Below are 12604 nucleotides of genomic sequence, written 5' to 3'. Positions count from 1 at the left end.
ATGATGACGCGTGCATGAGGTACCTGATGCGCAGACCATAAAATGGACGATCGTTTGAAATAAACGCTAGTTGGAAGTTCAGCGCCTGTCCTTTCGTATGTGCCCCTGTCGTCTTCGTCTCTAGCGCGTTTTGTGAACGCTGTCAAGATAAACCAATTCGCCCCAATCGAGGTATTGTTGCTTTACATCCATTCAAAACGCCAGTGAACGGGCTGTGATATTATGTGTCACATACGTCGCGACTACTACGTCTAGACACAAAACGTTAAAACATATAATCACTAAAATGAGCACATTTCTAGCAGTAAGGAAAGAATTACATTAGCGGTGTCAATGATAGGTCATTGCCGATATTCTGTAGTGCCAACGTCACAGTGAAGCCAACGACACTTCATGAGACGTAATCACCACATCGAAACAATAAAGATGGCTCGCATTGCGTGGCACGGCTTGTACACGTGGTTTCCCCACAAGCGCCCAGTTTCAGTTTCCCAGCGGAAAAAGTAAGAAAATGTCTTCTGCTGTAGGACATAGGAGAAGGACTTCTCGCGCGATTTGAAAATTGATAGCAGATCACTTCGTCAATTGCAGCGAACTTTACATTCTCTGAAGCCATATAGATGCGCTAGTTAAGGTTAATTAGTGCATATAAATAGTTAGCGAGAAAATTAGGACCATAGTCTGTTTTCCAACGTCCGCCGTTCTCGATTATCCGGTTTCCTTAAAAAAATCGCGTTTTTTATATTAAGCGCTCTATTTTTAAGAATTTTCGGCAGTCCTCAAAAATACATCGCCTCTAAGAGTAGACAACGCTGGTGTGGCGTACATCATAGATGGAATTATAGTTTCTTTTTCGTATTTTTCTGCGTACTTGACCCTGATTTGAAGCAAGTAGCGTGTTGGAAGAATCTTTGGCTTCAGGCCGAGTGAGAATGTGTTCTCAATATACATTTTGCTATCTCCGGGTCCCTGTACAGGTATTGCAATCATGTCTAGCAGCTAGGTCGTGCCATTTTCTGCACGATACGAGTGAATATATAGTGTGTATTGTTGTTCATGTGCATGGTTTTCACGGCCCTCAGCTCCGCTCCAGGACGAACACCCGCAGCGTGAATGCTCCTATGACGACGCAGTTGAGCAGAGGCCTCTCCTCATTGCGTAGAGGCGTCCGTCCGCCTCCGCTGGTGCCGATTTCCTGCAAGAAAAAAACAACAACACACATTTCAGAAATTTGAATATATATCTAGACATATATATTTTTTTCAATACAACTTATCCCTATCCCAATGCAATATTCCGGTAGTGGGTAAGTTTTGATAGGGAAGAAAAAAGAATGTGGCTAAAAAGGAAAATGAAGCGTACGGCTGGCTCTAAATGAGTTTAGCAGAAAGCAGCACAATGGACATGACCTGAAGAAGACACTGACCAAGCTAGGTGTTGTCACTCGTTTGTCACTTCCTCGTGTCCTGTCTATTGAACTGTTTTCCTGATGAATAAAACGGTGAAGCTGACATGCATCCAAAGGGGGCAAGACACACAGTACGCCTCTTCCACCGCGGCCGCCACACCTTGCCGGTCTGGTCAGACGTGCTTAGAGAAATTGAAAATCTTCATCACCCATGATGCTTTATTTATTTAATTACTTTCATATGCTATTTTACTGTAATCAGTAAAAATTGAATTAGCCGATGTAATTTCAACATTTCTCTTTCTACAGCAAGCTAAAGAGCAGTCGTTATGGAATGCGAAGAATTCTAGCATTGATGACGTCTCCATTGATGATGACAACATTTCAGAGCGTCGGACTTGCCATTGCAAGCCTTCGTATATGCCGTTTTATCTCGGGCGCCTCTCTTTGCGATTCTGTAGAAACCTGCGGCAGCTACACACCGTGCCGTGGGACTGCCAACTTTAAAGGGACACTAAAGCGGAACAATAAATCAGTTTAGACTAATGAATCATTGTTTGAGAACCCTCCAGGCATTCATTTCAAAAAAATAGTTTGATTATTAGATGAGAAAATGGAGGTCCAAGCATCAGTATTTGAATTTCGCGCCGAAACCCCAGCTCCGGTACGTCAGCGTGTCGTTAGGGATTCCAAAGTATGTTTTCGCATTTGGGCCGCGTTGGTGGAATAAACGTTCCCGAAACTTGCCATGTTTAATATTTGGTTCCCTTGGAACACAATGTAGTCAATCTGTACCGCTATATATAATTAGTAGGCCCTAGAAGATGCCATCAAAATCCAAGACGTCACAGCCCCCAGGTGCGGGAACTTGACTAGGCGTCGCCACGCGTATTTCGTTCTTGCGCTTTTTCTGGCTTACCAAACGTCTTATCGTTGTAAGAGTGGTGTTTTTGGTGTTGTAGAACGGTAATTTACTGCTGCAGAAGAAATCATCTTTCACTTTAGTGTCCCTTTAAGCCTAGGAGCAATTTAAGAAGAGGCTGTAGTCCAAGTGGAGAGGTTAGCACAGGCCCACGCATGCTACTCGAGATATAGTATGAAGGGTAAAGGGACACTTTAACACGTAACGATCACGCACAATTCTCGCCGTGAAGCAGAAACCGTAAGGAACGAACTTATGACGCCCATGAACGGTTCGGCGCGATGCCTCTTCACGCAGCTCCACGGCCATGCCATTATTACGGCCGCGTTGCATGTCCTCGAATCATGCCTTTCCGCTGTATTTTCTGAAGATTGGCCGCAACAGTGTTAAGTGACAATAAGTTTCAGGTGACTGATGAGTGTAAAGGAAGTCGGTATACACATTCATGTCGAGAACAAAGCGCCAAAAGAAGAGGGGCCCTAAAAGCAGGAAAGCGCCGCTGTTTGTTTGGTTTTCTACGTCTTCTCTTCACAGCGGCCATCTCTCCTGAATTTTTCGTAATATTTACGAATTTAGGATCGTTCTACAATTTTAGGAAAATGCCAAGTTTTACCGAAAGTAAATTCCGTTCGCAAAAATGTTTTAAATCTGTCGAAAGACGGCGCGGGGCGAGATTGCAAAAAAAGAATTTGTGATTGCACAATGCGGTGCGTTCTCTTGGCAGCGCAAGAATCCATACACCGGAGGTACCTGCTTCGAGCAAGTTTTTTCAGACGGGTGTATTTTTTTTTTCTTTTGAAGCGGGAGAAATCGGCAGCGTCAAAGTTGCTGATGAAGTCATTGATCTGTAAGGAGTGTTGTCAGTCTCTGGTGTTCCAGATTTACTACCCTAAGGCATAGTTAATAAAGTGTGTGTATGTGTATCCAACAAAAGGTGTGCGCTCAGACCAAAGTGCGTGCTCTCTCCGCTCGCTCTGGCCTGATTTGTCCTGTGTACGAGATTTTCGCGAATTCTGAGGTTCACAGGTTGGCACCTGTACACCTGTTTCTTGCCCAATAATGTTGCCCAAAGTTCGCCCACTAAAGAGTTCGGCTGGTCGCCATCTAGCGCTACAGATGCTCTGGCACGCGGCAGGTATTCGCGTGGTTGAAACGGAGCGCTCTGGGAGTGTTTGGTTGGTTCCGTCCGCGCGATAAAATTCGACCTGGGCGATCGTAGCCGCTCCGACCCTCGTAGGCGCGGCTCCGAAATTTAGCCGAGCTCCGATTACGTGACGCCCGCAAATTTCCACTTGCTGCGCGGCCAAAGCCGAAGTCGCCATTTTTTTCGGGTCTGTGCTAGAAAACGTTAATCTACTTTGGTACTAGCACACTGTATCTGACCGTGGATCTGTTTCTGTCGCTTTAGGCGCGTTCGGCGGAGGCGCTCTGGCTCTGATGGAGAGCGGCTCCAGATCTGGCTGCTCCGAGGCAGAGCGTTCGAGTGGGCCAGCCGAAGACACCATGAGGTTCGTGACTCACCGTTTTGACAGTATTCATTTTTCACTCTCACTACGACGTGACAGTCTGTACAACCGTGACAAATAACCGCACTTTCTTCCGTTTATACCCGCCGTGGTTGCTCAGTGGCTATGCTGTTGGGCTGCTAAGCACGAGGTCGCGGGATCGAATCCCGGCCACGGGGGTCGCGTTTCGATGAGGGCGAGATGCAAAAGCACCCGTGTACTTAAATTTAGGTGCACGTTAGAGAACCCCAGGTGGCCAAAATGATTCCGGAGTCCCCCACTACGGCGTGCCTCATAAACAGATCGTGGTTTTGGAACGTAAAACCCCATAATTAATTGTCTTCCGTTTGTGCCAGCGCTTGCGAAAGTGAAATTTATGGGAGCAGGAAAAATAATGATCTGGGCTTATAAAGTATAAACGGAACGAAACGGTAAGACGATTACTAGCAATGATTTTGCAAAAAGACAGAACACGCTGCAATTTTTCAGCGTGCACTAAGAAGGCGTGTAGGTGTACTTTGCACTTGTGAAAAATCCAAAATTTGCATTTATGTGGCCGTGTACGTTTTTCGATTTCATTGCTCCCTCCACCACGTTGTTTTCTTAAATAAAGTGCAGCGTCAGGAGTCGCGGGAGGCCCACAAATTCAGAAATAGCGATCACACGCCGACGTCGACATTATACTACCTTTTATTGCTGTTATAAAATAGAATTATAAATAGCGCATGTTAAGAGCGAGCTTTAGCTCGGGACCAACTCCAATTCCGCTTATTTAAATACATGTAAAACGCAAAAATGCTTTTTATGAGACAACCCCTAGACCTATTTGAATTAAATTTGTTACATTTGAGAGTTGCTGTTTTTAAAAAAGCTCAAGCTTCTGTAATAACGAATTCATCACTCGTAGTGACAAGGGTTTTGTAAGCGAGAAAATGACTAAAGCAATGATGGAACTGTACAGGACGCTCTTTCTTGGGTATTTGCGATACTGCTTGCCTGTGCTGACCAACACCTGCAGATGTAATATCCGTACACTCGAAAGCGTCTTAAGACCTTGTATTAAAACATTGGCCGCCTAAATCGAAAATCCGCTTGCCATATATTCCCTAGATTTGAACTTTTTCTTTTAAATGCAACAATCCTCACCAAATGGGGTGCCGCGGTGTTCGAGAAAAACGACTTCTCCATTCTTATGTATTTAGATAGGAGAACCCGAACTCCCGACTTTTGTATTCAAGTACATGTAAAAACATGTTCAAGTATGCAAAACTAACTCGCCCGCATCAAGCTTCTGCTGCTTGTGATGTAAAACGCAGAAATGATTTTATGAGACAACCTCTGGACATATTTGAATTAAATGTGTCGCAAAGTTAAATTCTGGCAAATTTAGGCAGCAGGATGTTGATTCAGGACCTCAAATTGTTTATAAAAATTGGCGGAAATTGGTAAACTTATTAAAAAATTGAAGCACAATGTTTCCAACTCTCTAAATCTGCACCAAAAACATATATGGCACTTCCGTAAACTTCACATATTAGAGCACCTCAAGCGTATAAATTTGGTGTACGAATTTACAGCTTACGGTAAATTGTTACAATGTTTGAAAGGGTATTCAAAAGGTCGTATTCAGGTTATAATTCAGAACGGTGTCTGATTCATCAGTTTTGCACGCTTTAGATGTATCATTTGGTGCAGTTTAGAGAATCATGCTATCGTTTCTTTTTATTGCCCAGTTTCATAGTTGTAAACTTGATACGTTTTTCTTTTCTTTTCAAATTGTGATATATATTGAACGACTAAATATTTTTTCCTATAGCTGCTGGATTTTGACTTTTCCTTTCACATGTAAACGTCAAAACCGGTTTTGTCGTTGCCGAGAAAAATGTTTTCTCAGTTCTCGTGTACGTTTATGGGAGCTGCGGATCGAGCTAAAGCTTCCTACTAAAGATAGCACTCTTCGTGTTTTCAGATAGACTTTTTGAAGCGGAAATTGCCATCTTGAGAAATAAAAGTATGGAGGTGGCAAATGAAAAATCTTCTGAGACTGTACGACTTTTCGAACGATAGCAGATGCGAGCCTGCATCAACGTCAGAATTTTACGTAACGAATTACATGTAATTTTTTGGTAGCTTTTTTTTACTCCGTAACACTCACTGTAATTCAATTACATTTTCCAGCAACCAATTATATGCAACGAGTTACTATATTGACAAGACAAGCTGATTTTGCGTTTATTTGCGGAACGAGCGCCTGCGTGTCGGAACGTCCATATTTACCGAGTTTAACATTTGTTTTTTTTTTTCCGTTGTCACTGAATCTTCCCCGACCTCTGTTAGCTAATTTCCTTGTCCAGTGCTCATACAAGATATTCTTACAAACACCGCCTTGCCCCCCAACGCACACATTAAGGGAGTTTCAAAGCGAAGCTTTGAAATTTGTCACAAGACAATTAATTTGGCACAAGACAAAAGGTGATTGCAAATGTCTTATGTGCATTCCAAATGACAGAAGTGCTGTGATCAGATTTACCGCACTATAAAAAAAAGTGTAATACGCGCAATAACTATGCTAGAAGCTCGACAGGTGACTATGCGTCAATGAACGGCGCCAAGATGAAATGCCGACGTACAGTGTGTCGCTAAAATGGTGATTGCGGTGAAGAACAACGTTCGTACCATCTCGTACCCTCGCTTTCGTTGTGAGGCGGTTTGTCGGATTCCCGTGCGTCGTGTGGCCTCTGCAAATAGATACGAGTCGATTCGGCGTAAAACCGCAACTTTTGTCACCGATACCCGACCGACCTTTGGAAGCACTACCTTTTACTGCCTCCAAGGGCTCAAATTGCCACAGGCATATCCAGAATAGCTCTGAAGGCCTTCCAATACAATTATTAGGCGTATAGGTTCTCGTAATGCGATGGGATACGGCGGGTACATGCGTGTATGCGTGTATAATTAAGCAATTCTGTGTCCCGAGACAATTGCCTCTTTCCACTCTTGACATGCTTCAACGCGTAACATTTCTGTATTGAGGCGAAGCTGACTTTCGGGAACCAGCATATTACGCAACGCGTCGTGCTTTCCGAGCTTCGAAGCCATTGTTGAGGCTTACGAAGGCTGAGTCGGCGCCATTGCTAACAGCGGAGAATTGTTTTAGTGAAAAGCACCGAATAGCAAGAAGGTTGGTAGCGAACGTCGAAATAGCTAGGCCTAAAGCCCCTCCATACACGTTGAAAGCGGCGGTGGCGCGTAGATGCAGGGGCTTTAGCTAGGCCTAAAACCCCTTGATAATTTGAAAGTAGCGACACTCTCCTCCTCACGGCGCTTTCCTCCTCGATTCTCCTAGCCCGCCGGCTGCGCACGGCACGCTATTCCTCCTCGGCTCCCGCGGACGGGCCGCAGGATTCTATGGAGGTGCGTTATTTTGGGCCAGTTGCGCGCCCCAGTGGCGTTGAAAATTTTGAGGAATGCTAATAACAGCATCGATAATGCTGGAGGCAACGTTTATGAGGAGGTTGGTTTTTTCTTAAAGCCGTATGAGCGGGGTATACTGGTTTAAAGGGAGTTTTGAGGCGAGTTCTATGCTCCAGACAATTTTTCTGCCACACGATCAGACGCTTTACTTCGTGCGTCTGATCTAGTATTGCTTGTGACACATCCCTTTGTGTGTGGCTTATTAAGCGAATGCCTTAGACCTCTGTTTCAAGGTCCCGTTGTGAGCTACATAAAATATCATGTGACCGAAGGAAGGCGGGAAGCGAACCACAGCATATGAAGCCGCGTATAAGAGATGATTAATGATTAGCAAAGTAATGATTGATTAGTGATTGGATTAAGATGAATTCGCGTGTATTAAGGATGATTAAGGTGGATTAAAGTCGAAGGTGCATTAGGGTGAATGAAGGTGGATTAAGGTGCATGAAGGAGGACTAGGTTGGATTAAGGTCGATGAGGTTAATTAGGGTGGATGAAGGTGCGCTGATGTGCATTGAGGACGATCATAGTGAATTATGGTGGATTAAAGTGCATAAAGAAGGATAAGGGTGGATTAAGAGGAATTAAGGTGTATTAAAGAGGATTATGGTGGGCTAGGGTGTATCAGAGTTAATGAGGAAGCATTACGGTTGATCAAGGAGGATCAAAGTGCATTAAGGAGGCTTAGAGTAGATTAAGGTCGATGAAGGTGGATTAGGGTGCATTAAGGAGGACTTTCATGGATTACGGTGGATTAAAGTGAATGAAGGAGGATTGAGGTCGATGAATGTGCATTAGGAGGATTGTGGTAGACTAAGCGTTCTTAATACTCAATGAACCCCAATTTACCTTAGTCCACCCTAATCTACCTTAATGCTCTTTCATCCACCTTAATACTCCCAATCCACCTTAATCAACCTACATCGCCCCCATTGCAACTTAGCCTACCCTATGCGATCTTAATCCTCCTTTATCAACCGTTATCCATCATAATCCGCCTTAATCCTCCTTCATCCACCTTAATCCTTATTCACGCACTTTAATCCCACTCAATCCTGCTTAATGGTCCCAATCTACCATAATACACCCTAATCCGCCTCTATCAAGCCTAATCCAGCTCCATGGTCCCTAATCCACATTAATATACCCTAGTCCATCGAAATCGGTCTTAATCCTCCTTTATCAACCCCAATTCACCTTAATCGACCTTAACCTTCCTTTATCCACCCTAATCCTCCCTAATCCTTGTTCATGCACCATAATCCACCCCAATCGGTCTTAATACCCTTTCATCAACACTTCACATTAATCCACCATTACCCGACTTAATCCTCCTCCACGCACCTTAACCTTTATTCATGCATCTTAATCCTTCATAATGCACTCTAATCCACCTTAATCTTCCTTAATACACTCTAATCAACCTTAATCCTCCCGAATCCACCTTATGTCAACCACTAATGATTCATTAATTTACTTGGGTAATCATTCTCTTATACAGGCGTGGACATGCTTTGGGTCCCCTTTGGCCTTCCGGGTCACGTGATACTTCGTTTACTACGCGACCTTGAAACATAAAGATCTAAAGGCTTTCGCCTTAAAACTTAAAAAAAGCTCCGTTTTGACTAGTTAACGCTCATCACCTGCAATACTACGGGCATACTTGCCACTAATTTTTTCGGGGCGCAAAGCAGAATCAATAATACTGCACTTCCGACTGAATAACAACAGTTAGCGACGTGCGAAGGGATGGAGCCGCCCCAGAATATTAAGCATACTGAGGACAACCGCAACAAAAACGCTGGTGAGCAGGCCGGAAGAATGAAAAAATAATGCCGCATTACGGGATGCTTTGCTACGAGCTATAAGAAAGACTCATCAGCTCGCAAACAACGCTGTTCTTTGTCGGAACAAAGTTCTTTCGGCCAATGTCATGCAGCCACTCCTTCCTACGCAAGCCGTCACGCTTTCATTGTGGTATCATAAAAACGGCATAACCATCTTCAGGCTTCTTGCTGCAGTTATATGCGCAACAGCCCGGCATAGCGCTAGCACATAGACCATAAACACAGCGTACAACGTTCGCTACGCCGAGCTAAAGCGCCGAGCCAGCCGTGCTCAGGAGGAAAATGGCGCGAACGAAAAAGAAAAGCACAAGCAAAACTCAAGATCCGCGCGTTTCCAAGGGCAACGGCAGGGAGACCAATCGTCGTGCAGAAAAACGGGGGCAAAACTGGTTGCCGCGGGGGAACGCGCAAGGGGCGAGGAGGAGGCGAGGAGGTCGCGCGGCGGCGGCAGAGTTCAAAGAGTGTCGCTACTTTAAAATTATCAAGGGACTTTAGCTAGGCCTAGCCGCGGGGGTGGCTACAGCTCCTAGCGGATCTGCGTGCGAGAGCGCCTGGTCGAGGCGGCGAGATAATCAAAATGGCGTTGGTGGTGGCTTCGATCAATGCCGTGGCAACAAGGCAGAGAATGTTTCTGTCTCCATAGAATGCGCGAGCGCAGAAGCCCCCACCATCTACGCGTGCGGCTGGCTCGAGCGGCACAGGGCAGCTTCGGGCGCCACAAGCACAGGGCGGTCTGCGACTGCAATGGAGTAAGGTTACTTACTATATATATGGCTCCTGAGCCATATACAGTAGCTTTACACTGGAGGCAGACGACACCAGCAGCACGTCAGTATCCACCAGGACCATCCAAGGCACAACAAGCAGCCACAGTGTGGGACCACAGCAAGAGCAGATTGCTCGTGCGTCTGAGTAGATCACGGGCGCTGGGAGTTGACTACAGCGCGGTTAAAACTCGTCTTCATCGACGAGTTCGGTCATCGAGTTCGGTCACAAGGGCGACGTATTTGAGGGGGGGGGGGGGGGGGGGGTGAGCACGATCTCAAAACTGGACCGTACAGCACTTTCAACACGTCGAAACCTTATAGCGATACGGGTTTAAAAAAGATATTGGATATAACGATGAGGAGCCGATGCACCATCAACTTTTGTATGTGTATAAATAAACGACTTACTGTGGACGTACCATAAACGCTCCCATGCCGCGCGTTATCGGTTTTAACAAGTCTGGCTACTGAGTATGTGCGCCGAAAGAAAAAGAACCTAAAAAAAGGTTCGTCTTCGTCTAGTTGCCCCGCCCAGAAAACAAAAAGAGAGGGGGTTGGGAAAGTCGCCGTTTCGCCCGAAAGGCGAAGCATCGATTGCAACAGTAAATTAGTGGACATCTATACGAAGTAAGGATAGTAATTTTATCGGCCGTATTAACGTGTAAATATTCGCTAACTAAATTAAAAAGCATCGTGTCACACGCGCACAAGCAAACATGAACACATCTCATTCGATGACCGCGGAAACTCGCTGTGAAAACGCTGAAGTGAGGAAGTGCGGCACCAGCAGCGAACGAATTGACGTCCGTGCTACCTCTCGCTTCCATATGAACTAAGCGGCAAATATAGTGCACACAAAGCTAACAGCACTCCGCGCACTCTGTCGCCATCGCAGATCGCTTTCAAGATAGGGCCCGCGAGGCTGCGCCATACTCAACCGCCGCCGGAGCAGAACTCCTCCCCCCCCCCCCCCATCACTCCCCTCGCCCGGTGCCTTGCGCGTGACGGTAGACGGCGCGCTTCGTCCCCGCTTTCCTCGTTTGCGCGCGCGAGACTGAGCCGCCATCGTCGGCTCACAATCGCACGCTTTCACTCGCACATAAAGCATACGGCGCGCGGCGACGATGTTGTCGCCTAATAGACTTCATACGGAACATCACGGCGACAGTGACGCCGACGGTAGAAGTGCACCTAGAGTGTCCATGTAATTGCTATTGCAATAAAATGAACTTATGCAGCTTTGTCACGCTCGAATTTATGCCGCGTACTCTGTACGGCATGCCTTCACAGGGCATTGCCAGCCTCGCATGCCTGTCCCCCTTTAACACCCTTGCCAACGTCGGTGGAAGGGGGTTAGTGGAAGGGACTGACAACTGGCCAGAATGTATATTGAGACGTTGATAGAAATGAAATGACCATGATTTATAGTGATAGAATCCAGCATGCCGTTCACGATTTAAGTAGGAATTATAATTTTGAATTGGCAATGAAAGCCTCAAAAACCAGCAAGTGTCAAGACCTCGTGGTGAAATCTTGGTACTTCGGAAGTATTCTATGATATAACTGTACGTAAGTCGATGGTTATAAAGTACATCATAACTGTTGCTTAAAATTGCCGTTGCTATATTATTAGACACTTGAGCATTATTGCAAATCAAAAACGCTCGCATGGCTACGGCAACATGCTGAACTTCGTGTCACGTGTAAAGGCGTCTTTTCGTTTTGAATTCAATTGGTTTCGTTTTGACTGGTTAAGTACCAAAGCAGTTGAACAAGAAACCACGAGAACACATATAGCTATAATCTCAGAAACCATTTACCAATTCGGAAAACGTGAAACGCAGGAACATCGACTTGATAAAATAAATCATACTTTTCTACAGCACGGCCACACTTGGCATCTGCCTCCCACTAATGCCGGCGTATAATTGCTACCGTGCTTGCCTATCACCGTTTTCAGCATATTTCCAGTGAACGACTAGATCCTCGCTGCAGATCGAAAAATTCTGATGAAAAATGTTCCACGGCGTTTTCTGTGTTACCGCTTCATGATTAGACACTCCGATCGGTAAGCTTTCCACTGCACTAGCAAAAATGGTACCATGAAAATTGGTTGTCAGTCCCTTTAAGGGGCAATGAAGGCGTGCCGTGCGGCGTGCATGCACAGAGGGTGCGGTGAAGCGGCTCGTATCTTTTTTTTCTTTTCTCTGATATTGTGTGTCTTCTATTTTCTGTGAAAACACCTAGTAGAACACATGGGGTGCTCATCCTAGCAGTGTTAAAATCGGTAATGCTATAAGTGGGTTTGATTGTACTTCTTTCTGTCTAATTAAAATGTTTATCTACTATGCTTTTTTTAGCTACCTGGTTATAACAATTATCGGTTTACCAATGGGATTTCCTTGGCACTTGAATATTGTTGTACATGCTTTCAACTGTAGTTGTATGATAAGTTCACCACAAGTAAGCTTTGTAATGCATGAATAAATGTCACTTGTTTATTTGGTTACATCATTTCTGTATACTAGTCCGCACAGACCCTCAGCAGCACGGACAAGACATGTCATGTACACCACTGCGGCTGCGTCCCCGATAGAGCCTACCTGATTTTTTTTTTTCAATGTTGCTGGTGGTGTCTTAACGAAAAAACAAGAAAAGATGGCCGCAAAAAACTTTCAAAA

The 12604-nt window shown here is 45.2% G+C and overlaps 2 protein-coding genes across 3 annotated transcripts in view; one reads left to right on the top strand and one right to left on the bottom strand.

Moving 5' to 3' along the window:
- Positions 1 to 12604, bottom strand: part of LOC129380480 (uncharacterized) — a 120287-nt gene that overhangs the window by 43946 nt on the left and 63737 nt on the right. The window lies entirely within an intron of this gene.
- Positions 65 to 12604, top strand: part of LOC129380472 (uncharacterized) — a 482520-nt gene continuing 469980 nt past the window's right edge. Inside the window, exons 1-2 of the mRNA XM_055061532.2 lie at positions 65 to 171; positions 3739 to 3838. The gene's annotated coding sequence lies outside the window, so the exon portion shown is untranslated. The remainder of the gene's footprint in view (positions 172 to 3738; positions 3839 to 12604) is intronic.

This window comes from Dermacentor andersoni, chromosome 1 (genome assembly GCF_023375885.2).
Source record: "Dermacentor andersoni chromosome 1, qqDerAnde1_hic_scaffold, whole genome shotgun sequence".
Classification (NCBI taxonomy): Eukaryota; Metazoa; Arthropoda; class Arachnida; order Ixodida; family Ixodidae; genus Dermacentor; species Dermacentor andersoni.
The sequence above is the reverse complement of the archived record's forward strand: the minus strand, read 5'-3'. Positions and strand labels throughout refer to the sequence as shown.